General features: G+C 36.4%; 1 protein-coding gene across 3 annotated transcripts in view; it reads right to left on the bottom strand.

Annotated features, from left to right (window-relative positions):
- SGCZ (sarcoglycan zeta) overlaps positions 1-16209 on the bottom strand; it is a gene marked incomplete at its 3' end in the record, with an annotated part of 649851 nt that overhangs the window by 147285 nt on the left and 486357 nt on the right. The gene's annotated exons all lie outside the window — the stretch shown is intronic.

Raw genomic sequence — 16209 nt, 5'->3', positions numbered from 1 at the left:
AGACGGGGGCCAGGCCTGTCAGTAGGAGGAGATGGCAGGAGGTTGGCCAGCTGGCCAGCCCCAATCAGGGCCTAATCAGGGCTGGGCCGGCTGGGGGGAGGGGCTGTGGGCAATTGGCTGGCTGGCCCCACCCCTGAATGGGTGAGGGGGCAGATTGGGGGTCAGTGGCTGAGGGAGAGGCTGTGGGAGGTTGGCCTGCTGGCCCTACCCCTGATCAGAGTCAGGGGGCCAATCAGGTGTGGAGCTGCAGGCCGATCAGGGTGGGGCAGGCCCATTGAAGGCAGGGCTGGCTGGGGGGAAGGGCCTCAGGCTAGTTGGCCAGCTGCCTCACCCTCAATCGGGGTGGGAGAGTCTGATCAGGGGCAGGCTGGCTGGGGGAAGGTGCCACGGGAGGTTGGCCAGCCGACCCCACCCCCCAATCCTGCCTGTTCCCTGGCCATAGTGGGCATCATAGCTACCAGTTGTTCTGATTGTTATGGCGTTCCGGTCACTGGCTTTTTATATAGATAGATATTAATTAATAAAACTCACATTTATAGATAAATACTTGAAATTTGAAATTATCCAATGCAAATATAGTTTGCATTTGTCATACCAGACATGTGATACAAACATCATATGGAAGCCCCATAGAATGAGGCACTTCAGAGTACATATCTAAGCTTTTTTGCTACCCATAACCATTAATACATCATTCCAAAGAGGTTACAAATGAAATACATAAATAGATAACTTAGCATTTAAAAGGAGATGTACTTTTACATTTGGGAGCCAATAAAATTACTCTCTTCTTACTCTTTTGTTCCATATGAAATTGTTTAAAATAGTCAAATAAATAATAAGATTCCTCCCAGATTGTAGGAGCCTTCAGGAAATTTTTGGCATTTATCTAATTTGAATTAAAAGTTAATTCTCCCTTCAAAGAATCCAGATGTCTACAAAAGAGTATAATTTAGTATAACATATTCATGGAACAATTAGCAACTAAGTCTCCTGAATAAGAGATCATAAAAATTATCATTAGCATCATTAAGGTTTTTTGTAACTAAGTCACTTCAGTTGAGTGATAAAATTTTCTGATTTTAGAAAAGAATTTCTGCTATAAAATCTATTTAAAATCTGTGTTTTATAAATATATTCATTAAAATTAGATATTTAAATTTCTACATTGCCAGCTATAATGATAATGATAAGGTAATAGATAAAAATTAGAAAATGCTGTCTTTACCCTTATATTATTTGTTGTGCATCTGTGTAAATTAAGCTTACCTATAAAGAATAAATCAAAATCTAAATTTATAAGATAAGACTCATATGGCATGAATGAAATTTTAAAGGGAACAGAGAGAGGGATCAATATGTGCTGAAATAATATGGGTAAAATTCATGGAGGAGACATTGAAAAACCTTGCAGGAATTTTAGGCTACATCACAAGATAGGAAATGAGATCCAAACAACAGTTTATAGATTCCCAAGAAAATATTTGTAGAATCTCCAAAAGTAAACAGTTCCAGGATGAGTATTGAAAATTATAAGAAAACTAAAATTATGAAAGGGGGCCTTGTCCATAAGTTCAACCTGTGCTTCACATTGAAGATTTTATGGGGAATATGTATATCTTTTTTTTATATATATTTTATTGATTTTTTACGGAGAGGAAGGGAGAGGGATAGAGAGTTAGAAACATCGATGAGAGAGAAGCATTGATCAACTGCCTCTTGCACACCCCCTACTGGGGATGTGCCCACAACCAAGGTACATGCCCTTGACTGGAATTGAACCTGGAACCCTTCAGTCCACAGTCCGACGCTCTATCCAGTGAGCCAAACCGGCTAGGGTGGAATATGTATATCTTATTTATTGGTATTTATTTTAAAGAAATATCATAAAATTAATTCCATTATTTATTCTTGGATTGAATAAATATTTACTGTCTATTCTGTGTTAGATCAGTTATGTCCTATGAATAGAGGAGTAAATAAGAAAGAAAACCTATGGTTTCACAGAGTTTACACATGGTTAACGGACAGGAAACTCATAAAACAAATTGTATATCACATGCGCTGGTGAAAAGTGCTATGGAGTAGCATGAAGCATAGACAGAGGATAGGAAGCACAGCTGGTGGGGTGCAATTTTCAGCAGGTTGGTAGGAATAGCTTTATTGAACAGGTAGCATTTTGTGCAAATACTACCTGAAGGAGATGATGAAGTGGATCTTCTAGGGAATTTTTGAGATAAATGGAGGAAATAAAAACATTAAGGCAGCCTGGCCGATGTTGGCTCAGTGATTGAGCGTGGACCCTTTAACTCAGGAGGTCAAGGTTTGATTCCTGGTCAGAGCACATGCCTGGGTTGCAAGCTTGATCCCCAGTAGGGGACGTGCAGGAGGCAACTGATCAATGATTCTCTCTCATCATTGATGTTTCTATCCCTCTCTCTTCATCTCTCTGAAATAAATAAAAACATTTGTACATAAAAACAACAACCACAAACATTAAGGCAGAGAAACAGGAAATACAGAGCCCAGGATACAGGAGCCTGTTTAGGGTATCAGAGAACAGCAAGGGGGCATGTGGGGATTGAGTCAAAAGCATCCAGGAAAATAGGTAGAAAATGAGGCCAGTGAGATAATGAAGTAGGCTGCTGAGGCAGTTCATAAGAGACCTAATAGTTAATTGCAAACATTGTTACTTTCATTCTAATTAGGCAGAGAGCCATAATAAGATTTTGAGCAAAAAGAGTAACAACATGGTACTATCTGATTTACTATAAAATAGAGGGTGGCACTCACAGAAGAGTTGAGAATAACCTTTGGATGGCAAAGAATGGGAACATCAAGATCAGTCAAGAGGCTATTGCAATAATCTAGAGGACAGAAAATGATTGCTTGTAAAAGGATGGTAGCAGTAGATTGGATAAGAAATCACATTCTACTATTTAGTACTTGCAGATCTTATATGAGGTTAAACAAGAGAGGGATGATATCCAGAATTCAGCTTAAACAAGTGACAGACAGTACTGGCATTTACTGAAATGGTATTTAGTGGAATATGAAGGAAGATTATGAGTTCTTCCTGGCTGACGTGGCTCAGTGGTTGACCCATGAACCAAGAGGTCACTGGTTCCATTCCCAGTCAGGGCACATGCAGGGGTTGTGGGCTTAACCCCCAGTTAGAGGGTGTGCAGGAGGCAGCCAAATGATGTTTTTCTCTCATTGATGTTTCTATCTCTCTATCCCTCTGCCTGCCTCTCTCTCTAAAAATCAATAAAAACATATTTAAATTAAAAAGGTTACGAGTCCCATTTTGTACATGTTAAATCTGAAATTTGTGTATGGCTACTATGTGGTTGAGTCTAACACGGATATACAATTCTAGAATTCCCACAGGGGGTCTGGGTTAGAGATATTAATTTGTGAGCACTAAGCACATTCATGGCATTTTGAGCAATGAAACACATGACATTCAGAGAAGATAGTAAAACAGTGAAGCCTCAAGACTCTGCCCCAGGGACCAAACATCATTTGGCTCAAGGAGGTAAAACCAGCTATAGAAGTATCCTATTTCGGAAATCAAAGTAAAATAAAACACCTTTGGAGCAAGGAATGAGTAAGAAGGATTAAAAGTGACTGTTGGATTTTACATAATTCCTTAATGATTTGGAAAGACCAATTTTAGTGGATTTATGGGGTGGGGGGATGTAATAAACACATTAAGAGAGAATGAGATGAGAGGAATTATAAACAGTGTAGAAAAAACTTTCAAGGAAAAAAAAAAGCATGATTACTTTACAAAAAGACAAAATAAGAGATAACAAGGATAAATGACTATTGAAACCACCACAACCTTATAAAGAAGAGATTATTTTGAATATGTCTATCTAAACAAGTTTGAAAAGTTAGAGGAGTTACATAATTTCCTCAAAAAGCACAGTTTCTAAAAATTAACTCAGTTGGTTATAGAAAACTTAGATCAGTTTCCACAGAATAAGTAAAGATAAAATGGCCCAGGCCCAGATTGTTTTTTAAGGGAATCTTCCCAGACTTCAAAAACAGATAGTTTGCCCCTAATGCTACACGTCTTGTCCCAAGCATGGAAACTGAAAGACTATTTCCAAACTCTTTTTAGCAAAACATGTAATATGAGTACCTAACTCAGATAAAAGAAAGAAAATCGCAAAACAAACCTGTGAACATCAGGTAAACATTTTAATGACATTTAGCAAGCAGAATTCAGTATTACATTAAGAAAATTAGCAGGTAAGATTTATTTAAAGAATGCAATGTGGGTTAAATATTTAAAAACCATTGACAGAACATACTAATAGATTTAAGAAACATGATTATTTTTATAGATTTTAAAAGCCTTTGACAAACCCGTTTATTTAAATTCACTTAAAAATAAACACTAATGGATGTTTTTATTAAAAGATATAATCTCTTTACCATAATTCTCAGCCCAGCATGTAGTTAATGGACAATAAATCAAGAGTTCCCATTAATATAAGGGAAAAGGAAAGCATACACACATTTCCATTACCATTTATAATTCGTCTGAAACCATCAGCAAATGCAAGCAGAAAAAAATCAACTACAATCATAAGAATTGGAAAATAGATACTGAACCTATTTCTCTTTGCCGTCGAAATGATTATATACTTAGGAATCTTGCAGAATCAATGAAAAAAACCTTACCATTTTAAGTTCATAATAAAAGAATTTGGTAAGGTAGCAAAAAATAAAATTAACTTATAGACATCAATAGCCTTCATAGGTTACACAAACAACAACTAGATACAGGATATAACAGTAGAGAAAACCCATTTGCAGTAACACCTATCAAATACTTAAAAATAAATTTAAAAATTGCAAAACCTACATCATCAAAACTATAATGTACTCCTCTGAGTTACAAGCATATCTTGAGCACAGGAAAGCCATGCTCTGCTTTCAGGTAGTATAACTGAATATCAGAAGATGACAAATGATCTTAAGATAATTTATAAAATTCCAATAAAATTACAGTATTTGGGACTAATCAATTTGATGCTACATCTATATGAACAAGTAAGCATGCATAAATAGCCAGGCAAATGCTGATAGAGAAGAGCTATAAGGGGAGAGTTGTCTTGCCCAACCAGATATTAAAACATTGGAACAACTCCAAAAATATTGAGTATTTCTAATCTTATCAGCCACTTGCATTTTCTCTTCCATAAGTCTGCCACATTCTTTAATTGCCACATGATAATTTTCTCTTATTAATATATGCAATCTTTATATATTACATTAACATTTTATGTGCCAATTTATTGTGAATATTTCCCAGTCTGTGGTTTGCAGTTATGATGTCACTGACACTGTCAAATTGCCTTTGCTTTCTCCCATTCTTTCATGTTTTGTTAAAAGGTTTTCTTTAATCAGTACTAGATAATCACCTATATTTTCTATAACATTTGGATGTCATTATTTTAACTTTAATTCATCTAGAATTTATTTTTGAAGTATAATATGATGAACTGTTATCAAAATATATTTTCCAAGTAGCTAGTCAATTTTTCCAATTCAATATATTAAATAATTTATCAATTCTTTATTGATTTTGTTTGCATTTTTCTTCAGTTGAAGAAATGCAGTCATGAAAATCAAACAATAAAGAACTGTATAATGTAAAATGTAAAACCATCTGTCATGCTCTCAATTCCAATTCCAAGAGATTTCCATTTTAAACATTTTAGTGAGTACTCTCAATGATTCTTGACACATTTTTTACTATACATACATTTTTTTATTCTCATAACTAGTCAGTTTCTGAACCACATTTTTTTTTTTCATCTGACCTGATGATCCTCAAAAGAGGTAAAAATATATCTTGGAATATGTGACAAAAACTTGAATCAGATTCATAGGATTTAGATATATGGATGGTTGTGTTAATTATAATGGTTGAGTCTGAACTCTAACATTTTTGGCTGAAGTCATTATAAAACTTCTTAATATATATATATATATATATATATATATATATACATATATATATATATATATTCAATTCTCAGAAAAGAAACTAGAAAGGTTCAGTAGAGTGGAGTTAGAAAGAAGTTCTGAGTGTAAAAATAGGTAATTTTCTAGAAATTTCTCAGGCCTAGCCACCCTGATAGCTCTGAGGGGGTCACATTATGAATAATAATCCACATTATACCATGTCTTCATCTATTGGTCCTACATGATTCATGACCTCCAACAGCCCCCCTCCCCCAAACATACTGAAATCCCAGAGTTTACCCACACACACAGACATGGTTTTGCTAGTCAGTATTTCCTGAAAAATGCTTCTACCTCTCTGCCAAGCATTCCCGTTTCTGCCGACACCTCACTAAGCCTTCTCACCTCTGGGAGAATTGTTCCTTCCTGGTCACATGAGCTCACTGTATAGCCTTACCATTTCCTGGGCTTTCCTGTGAAGACTCCTAGAGAAATGATCATAGAGAATATTGAGTAAAAGTGACAGGAAGGATAAACACTCCCTCCAGCTTTCCTCCCTACACACTGACAAAGGGGACCACAGGGGTACCTTGTTTGCGTAACAGATTGTGCCTGTTAAACCCAGGCTAGGTTTCTGCTAAATTGACAGTGGATTAGATATCACTACCTCTTGAGGCCTTGTATGTAGTAGAAGCAGAAGTATTTAAGAACACTTACTGCCCTGGCAGTGTGGCTCAGCTGGCTGGGCATCTACCCTTACACCAAAAAGTTGCTGATTCAATTCCAGGTTGGTGAACATGCCTGAGTTGCAGTCTGGATCCCCAGTAGGGGGCATGCAAGAGGAAGCCTATCAATGTTTCTCTTCCCCCCAACCCTTTCTACTCTTTCGAAAAAATCTAAAAAAAATGAATATTTATAGAACTTATTTACATCCAAGAGTTTTCTGTCTGTAAAAATATCAACTGTTTTGAATGAGGACCAAGACCTATAAAAAAGAACTTAGATCAAAGACACAGAGCTCAGAAATACATAGACCTGTCTGACAATGACCAACAAAAGAAAAATATAATAAGATCACAGTACTTAGACCATTGTCTGGCATAGAGCAGGTGCATGCTGAATGTGAGATAATCATGTATTAGCTATTCTTTCCCCTGGGACTCCTCTGCATATGTCAGCACACGTAAGTTCCTTAAAGTGAAGAGAGATATGTGCCACAAACATCATTATTAGGGATGTAAAGAACATTTTTCGAGAAGGTTCCAAAAATATATATAAATAAACTTTTTCTGAATGAAAAGATATGTGCTCAGAGCACCACGATGTAGAAATGTCATATATTAGTACACACCAGTAGGCAAAGTATTGAATACATAAGTGAGCTTAATGAAGCAGTTCTGCACTATTTACTTATGGCCCTCTCTCTCCTTGGAACACACAGGGGTGTCCAGTGCTCTTTCCCAGACACCAAATTCAAACAGCTAGAGTCCTGTACTAAGATGGATTACTGTCCTCTATGGACTCAATTTTCGATACTGGCTATAACTCATCATGTCCGGTTCTGTCTTCTCTCAAGATCACTTCCCTCCCAGAAAGCTGTTCTGTATCCTGAAAGAAAAATTATGTGGAATCATCTCACCATTTCATATACCTGAATACAGCCCAGCAGAGATGCAGCTATGTTTAATTCCCAGAATTTCCCCCAACTTTATAAAAATGATATCTGTTGGATCTGGCTCAACCACCCTCCAAATATAAAGCTGCGGTAGATGTCAGTAGGCTATAAATCAAGATGAAATCTCTGTTATGTCTAAGCCATATCAAATTAGCTATAAAATCGATTAATTAAACTGACAAAATAAAAAGCTCTAATTCTGAAGAAAATTGATGTAATATGTATTAAATGTCTCCTCTCTGATTTTATCACTATTTGAAGAAGATTATGATTATGAGAAAGAGACCTAAGATAAATGACAATATGCCCCAATGTAGCCTGTATATTTCCTGGTTATACAGTATGTTCTAACCTAATTTGTTGGAGTACTCAATTTCACTCACAAGTCTCCAATTCTAGATCTTCCCAGATAAAGGACATGTGTGCTGATAATACTAGCAATGGTAGATGTTAAATACCAAAAAGAAAGTGAGGACCATCTGTTAAGGGAGGTCCTAAGGGAAAGATACTTTTATGGTAACACCTTCTCACCGAAACTAAATGCTGAGAGGTAAAATGGGGTAAAAAGCATTGCAGACAAAGTGGCTGGTAAGAACAAGCACTTGATTGGGAAAGAGAAAGGCAAGAAATATTTCCTAATGGTCTGGAAAATGAAAGACATCTTCCTACCCATCTGGTAGCTTTAATTTAAAAAATAAATATTCACATACACACACACCGAGGAATAAAAAACACTAGTCTCAACAATGAATGAGCAAAAGATCTGATTTTCTATAGAAAAAGAATATTAAATTGAAAAATGAACATAAAAACTAGTCTATGAGAATAAAGGCGCTCGATTTCAGAAAGAATAAACTCTAATTTCAACCTTCCAAACTTGGGGTGTAGGGTGGACTGTGACAAATCTTTACTGAAAATGGACTAATGATAAAGAAGTGACAAACTACACAAGATGAAGGAAAATGAAAGAGAATGGGTGGATGTGACAAATAGAAGATGGTATCCAAAGTATTTTAAATAATAGAAATAATTTTTAAATTATCCAAGTGACACTATATAATATGTTTATTTCATAGATAAAAATTAATACAAGCATAGTAAAATTTTAGAACTATTAAAATAATAATGCAGAGTCCAATTTCCAAACCACTAAAAAGAAATCAGAAGAATAAAGTTAACACATTCAAATCAGAAGGAAGAAAAGATAGAGGAAACCTGCAATGAATAGGTATGACAAGTATAATAAACTTCTGACCTACTTCCAGATGCACAGAACTAAATAAAACATGTGTCTCCATTTCCAGTACTACCCAATAACAAATCTTTAGAGCCAAGCAACCCAAGTATATATGACCCTACTTGGGGTTCAAGGGATAATTTAGAAATGGATTGATAAAATGCCTGGTTTGAGACTAGAAACAATAAGACTGACCAAGCAAAATCATCTGTCATCATCTTTGAAAACATTTCTTCCCTAATATGGTCAGTCTCAAGATAGAAAAGTAAAAAAAAGAAAAAAATTCTAATTTAAAAATTGCTTCCTTTACATACAACATAGCACGTAATTATTGTAGATATTGAAAAACAAGTAAAGAAAAACTATGCGTAACCCTAAAGTGTAGAAATAGTCATTGTCAAGACTTTGGACTATGTCCTACATTATATACTAGGAGATTCTATATGTATCTCAAAATGTCAGATTTGTATGACAGCACATGGGAAGCTACTGATGTTGTTCAAGCAAGGAGTACTATGCTCAGTAACAGTACTGAGAAGAGTTCATAGGAAAGCAATTAGCCTACTGCTGGGAACCAGTCAGGAGACCACTCCAGTACCACAAAGAGGTGGTGTGAAGAATTGATTTTCAACTCTAGTAAGATTCTCTAGATAGACCAACTAGTCATTCTAACTGAACTGAGGAAGTAGAGGGTGATAAAAATGATGTGGAAGAGTTTAAAACCCGTTACCACAATTGGATAAGAGTGGTAATAAAATGTTTGCTGATTTAGAAAACTGGAGTGAGAAGAGTTCCCAAAGCAAATTGTGCTGTATTTATTTTAGATCCAAGAGTAGTATATGGGGCACTGAACCTTAGATGAATCCTGATTTACACACTGATATCAGGTCTATTTTTATTAGTTTAATAACATAGGTAGATAGAATACAATTACTTAAATTACAATAAAAAAGAGTACTTTAAGCACATATATAAGCAAGTACAATTATTTTGAATTTAGGAAACTTATAAAATTACATGTAACTTAATACCATGCATATAAATAATGCATTAATTTTTAGATATTTAATAACTTTAATCTTTTTTATTTTTTTTAAATATATTTTATTGATTTTCTACAGAGAGGAAGGAAGAGGGATAGAGAGTTAGAAACATCGATGAGAGAGAAACATCGATCAGCTGCCTCTTGCACACCTCCTACTGGGGATGTGCCCGCAACCAAGTTACGTGCCCTTGACTGGAATCGAACCTGGGACCTTTCAGTCCGCAGGCTGACGCTCTATCCACTGAGCCAAACCGGTCTTGGCATTAACTTTAATCTTAAAAGATCAAACTCTACAATAAAAATTAGTTGAGACTTACACATGGGCTCTACCTTTGTGAATTATCATGTTTAATTGAAAAATTATACTTATTACTAGAGGCCCAGTGCATGAAATTCGTGCATGGGGGTGTGTGTCCCTCAGCCCAGTCTGCACGCTCTCCAATCTGGGACCCCTCAAGGGATGTCTGACTGTCCGTTTAGGCCCGATCCCGGTAGATTCGGGCCTAAACGGGCAGTCAGACATCCTTTTCACAATCCAGGACTGCTGGCTCCCAACTGCTCGCCTGCCTGCCTTCCTGATTGCCCCTAACTGCTTCTGCCTGCCAGCCTGATCACCCCCTAACCACTCCTCTGCCAGCCTGATTGATGCCTAACTGCTCCCCTGCCAGCCCGATTGCCCCTAACTGCCCTCCCCTGTCAGCCTGGTCACCCCTAACTGCCCTCCCCTGAAGGCCTGGTCACCCCTAACTGCCCTCCCCTGCAGGCCTGGTCTCTCCCAACTGCCCTTCCCTGCAGGCCTAGTTGCCCCCAACTTCCCTTCTCTGCCAGCCTGTTCACCCCTTAACTGCCCTCCCCTGCTGGCCATCTTGTGTCCACATGGGAGCAGCCGTCTTTGACCGCATGGGGGAAACCATCTTGTGTCTTGGAGAGATGGTTAATTTGCATATTACTATTTTATTAGATAGGATGTGTATCCTTTAACTTTGAAAAAATTATACTTAATTTACTTTTTATCATACTTTATACTTGTGTTTTATTAGGAGATATACATTTAAGAACAAAAGTCAAACAATATTTGTAATAACCTTGAAATAATTCTAGGTAGAAATTTCTGTGGGGGGCCCAAATGGAGGAGAGGGATAGAGAAATGCTGCTGCATTATTTTGACTCGGTTGCCTTTCTAAATGTTAGTTCTTTGTTTTCTAGAGTCTAATGTAAATGTCTCCTGTTTATAAGTGATAAAGTAGTGCTATATCCTATATTTATAAACCAGAAGGGCAAATATCTCTTATGCCTTTAGATGCTTCCAGGAATTACTCAAATAAATGCATTGATTTACAGGTCCTAATGAACTCTGAACATTTTACAAACCATAAAATTTTAGGAGAAAATTTTCTAATACCTCCTCTGTATGAATTAACTTTCAAATCTTGCCATCTTTTTATGTGCATAGTTTCTTGGCCTCATGCTTTAATTAATGTGTGAACTTTAGAAGTGCCTTCTCTTTAAGGCAAATATTAATGTATTCTTAATTGCTGTTTTCTTTTAAAATATTTTACATGTTTAGTATAAAAAGGAAAGTAAAATATAACTGAACAGTAATATCCTAAACTAGTTTATGCACTTTCTAACTTCCAATATCCTCAAAATACATACTGATATTAAAAACAACAACAACAACAAAAAGCTTTTTAAGATGACACATATAACATGTGTCACACTCAAATACTTGAGGACATGTCTGGCTTATGTGGCTTAAGGGTGTGATCCATTCATTTACATGGATTTCGGTCTTCTCATAGAACTCTGTGGGTAAAATGGCCAAGGCCTAAATGAACCCTGTGGTAATGTAGACAAAGTGGAGGGGGAAAAAAAACAACAACAAAAACAAACAAAAAAAACAGCTCAGGGTTTTAGTTTTGGTGATTGGGTAGAGATATCAATTAAATTCAGAATAAAGATAGAGGAGTCTAAGTAAACATGTTAGAGCCACCCATGTTCCCAGCTGCTCTGTCAGTGTATGGATAGTATTGTGCAGGTATCAAGAACGAAACTATCAGACTTCTTGGGTTTTTATCTTTTCCACTATTCCCCAGCTAGAGACGTGGACAAGTTGTTCAACCACTTGGTGTTTTCATTTTCTAACTTGTAAAATTGGTGTAATAGAAGTATTTACCTCAGAGAATTCTGAGGATTAAATCAAATTAAATAGGAAGAGTACTTAGAAAAAATGTAAGGGGTTTAGAACATGTCTCTATGCTCAATAAAAGACAGCTATAATTATTCTGTCCTTAGACATTCTGTCACAGTCTGCATGCTCTCTCAAGGTCATTTTATCTACTATAATAGTTTCCAATTGCACTTGATGACTCAAAAATCTCTATCAAATACAGACATTGCCCTGTGGTTCAGAATTATGCATTCAACTAAAAGTTAGCGTCATGAGAATAGCAAAGAAAAGAAAGCAAAGAAATGGAAGAGTAGGATTCTCACAGAAAGAGGATGCAGGGTTTATCAGTCAGGTTAGCAGAAGAAAACAGATGACTTGCTCAGAATCAGATGTTTGGGGACAATTTAAAACAAAGATTATTGGAAAGGGAGGGCATTTTACAAAGGGCTGTTTCCTGTAAGACAAGGAATAGTGCAGCATACTAGTGCTAATAAATGTGGAGCCTTCGGGGGACAAGGGGAGGGGGTGGTTACCCTAATTCAGAAGGAGAGCACTGACTAGAAAGGGGAATGTTGAGAGGATCATTAATCTTCAGCACAGGACACAGCCAGTCAGTGACGAGGAGAGAGCCAGGGGAATAAATACTGCAAAGCATCCTGACCTCAATTTCCTCACTACCTCTGCTCTCCCAACAGGGATACCTGTTGGGTGAACACAACCAGATATCAGAGGGCAAGGGGCCCAAAGCAAATATCAAGGAGAAGGGTGGAGAGCAAATATGCAAGGACAAATGCATGATATCTGGCACATAATGTCCAAAGGAGGGGCTATTCGTGCAAGTAGATATACTAGTATCAAATAAGACAATTAGAAAATATAACCATAGGCTTCTCACTACATTCTGATTGGACACCTTTGAATTGGATGACCCATTTTCAAAGGAACAAAATAAGAGTTAAAATAGACTTATAATTTACATTCACTATGTCTTTATTTTATGTATATTTAAGATGAGGGAGAGGGTAAATACAAAAGAAAGATATTTTTTATAGGTAATACCAGAAGGGAGGTATTATTTGCTTGCCTTTCCTGGCAATTATTACCCTTGCCATTCTAGGTGCCTATACCTTGCGGATAGTCAATCTATTACTCTTGAGGTCTAGCTGGAAAGATTACCCGAACCATCCTGGAATAACTTCACTCTCTGCTTCTTTGAGTTCCTGGGAAACATACTTGCAATTTAGTGTAAAGTGGGAACTTCAAATGGATATATTTTCTAAACAAGAAAATTAGGTGTTTTTATAATGTTTAACTCAATTGCTCTGACTTCCTATTGCTATTTCCAACTTTTGACAACCCGCAAGGCAATGGGAATGATAACTGGGCAATTAAGTCAATGAAATCCCTCAGTGGTCAGCAAACTCATCAGTCAACAGAGCCAAATATCAACAGTACAATGACTGAAATTTCTTTTGAGAGCCAAATTTTTTAAACTTAAACTTCTTCTAATACCACTTCTTCAAAATAGACTCACCCAGGCCGTGGTATTTTGTGGAAGAGCCACACTCAAGGGGCCAAAGAGCCGCATGTGGCTCGCGAGCCGCAGCTTGCTGACCATGGCCCTATCTGATAGCAAATCATGGACAATGGTGAGAATTAGACCAGTTAGATTTGGAGGACTTGGAGATATTATCCAGAATATCACTTCTGTCTCATGATAAAGTCATATTTATTCATTCACTCAATATTCCATGTACACCTATTGAGAAATTCCTCTTTACTGGGCTCTTCTCTTGGTGCTACGGATAATGAAGTGGACAGTCTCGCTAGATATTTCATTGAGAGTAGCTGATAGCTAAGATAATGACTGATTGATACATCCCACTTTTACATTGCCCAGGGTTTTCTTAACAGCAAGTTTCATTGTCAGGCTACTTAAAGGCTAATTTTTGAGCTCAGGTGAGTGGAGTTACAAGACGTGAGCTTTGGGTTGACATCCTGACTCTTCCCTTCTGCACAGGGTAAATCACAGCCCCTTGGGGAACATTTGGAAGGGGCTAAACAGCAATATAGTGCTATTTGAAGGAAGCCACGGGAGCAGACTGGTGTATTGCAGAGAGCTCCAATTTTAACAAAGGGAAATTTGTTTAATCCCTTTGAAAAGCAGTTCTCTCATTGGTAACACAATCACATTCATCCTTCATTACAAGATTATTGGGAATTAATGATAATACATGAATGAGGCCCAAGAGAAGTTTCTGGTAAGTATTAAAAAAGTTATTTAAACTGTGTAAGAGTCAATTTTCTCATCTTTAAAAATGAGAATAATGCTTCCTACCTTTATTCAGATTAAATCTATGGGCTTTGGTGTATTCTACTAACAGGAGGTACACAATTTTGACTGACTTATTTCTCCCTGAGAGATGTTTACTAGTATTCCTCACTTCCTATTAAGATATGTCATAAATATGAAAGGCTATCATATTTTTAAAGCTAATAGAAGCTATTAATATTAGTATATCATAACATTTCTGGTGCAACAGAAAGCATGAAAACTAAAATTAGATAATTTATAAGTAGGACAAATTCCATAAATCACTTTTAATTTTGAGTGTATTTATTCCCAATTAAAATAGTCATTACTGCTTCTAATAGGCATTCATCACTGAAAATAGTGTAAGTAATTACCTCACAGGAATAATTTTTTCTTTTCTTTTTCTTTGTTAATATGCATTGACATAATATTTCTAATCAAGGTGTGATAGTACCTATTTAGTTTAATGTAAAGAATGAAAATAACTACCTGTTTCATGATATTGGAAGCCTGCATTGTTACATATAATATATATTGTAGCATTTTTTTATTTTAACATTTTTTCAAATTTAGGCAGTTGAGATGAGCATAATTTCATTTTTTAATAAAAATGATCAGAATTTCTCCTTGAGATTAAATATGAAGAATGCACAAAAGTATTTGGTATCCAAAGAAATCCTTCACATATCACAGAAGCTTACCAGTTACTCCCTTCCCTATCATGAGCATCTTCAATTGAATTTCTGGCTCATCAAAGGTCTTTTACAGGAGCACTTCCTTTAGGGTTGCTCACCCCGAGTGAGCCTTGGACACTTATGTCTCTCCTCCTCTTCAGCAAAACACCCTCACACTGTAGTTCAATCCCCTGAGCCCTGCTCTCTGACTTCTGGCAGATAATCAGATACATTCCTTTGATCTCAGAAGTCACATTTTATAAGGATGTCTGTGTTAGTTAATGCTTCCTACCACCAATTTAAGTGACAGATTTTTGTAGCCCTCAATTGACATCAGGAGTTCAGTGAAAGGACAAGTGTTTTAGGCAGACAGACCTTTAGCTGTGTGAAGGTATGCAAGATATTTGAGTGTTCCAAGACTGAATTTTCTCAGCTTTTAAATGGGATTAGCATTAGTTATCCTTCAGAACTGCTTTTAATTACATAAAGTTATATCTTTAAAATGCCCCAATTATTGATTAGGTCTCTGTCATCCACACATTTTTCCCCTCCTAGATGGGAACCCAGTTCTTTTCACTTTTACCATCAAAGATCTAGTTTAGGACCACTTAGTATATACTAGTCTTCAGCCATCAATTATGGAGCCTCGTTTCAACCAGCATAAGTGCTAACTGAAATAAATAACAGACTTACATGGTAAATTTCAATATTTATTTTGATATAACTTGAAGTGTTTACTTGTGACTATTAACTACTTCCAAAAGAACGTTTCCTTTTCTAAACTTCAGTCTCCTGGGCCTGTTGGATTCAGAAACTGGATTTGAACATTATTGTTTTGAGATATGAGAAGAAAACGGCATTACCATTGTTTTTTGGGAAAAATAGAATTTCAGAATTTAAAATTGTGTTGACTGTAAATATTTCATTTATTACTTACTAGTTATGTTTCAGCCTTCTTTGGATGCCCTTTTTGTTGAGATTTTTATATAATAATTATTGTTCATTACAAAATATATGTGATTATAACTATTCAGGTCAATCAGAATTTGCTTCTTACCAATATTTTATTTCACTGGTAGAATATCATAGGCCTCGGCAGCCACCTGATT

This window comes from Plecotus auritus (assembly GCF_963455305.1).
Source record: "Plecotus auritus genome assembly, chromosome: 3".
NCBI classification, from domain to species: domain Eukaryota; kingdom Metazoa; phylum Chordata; class Mammalia; order Chiroptera; family Vespertilionidae; genus Plecotus; species Plecotus auritus.
The sequence above is the reverse complement of the archived record's forward strand: the minus strand, read 5'-3'. Positions and strand labels throughout refer to the sequence as shown.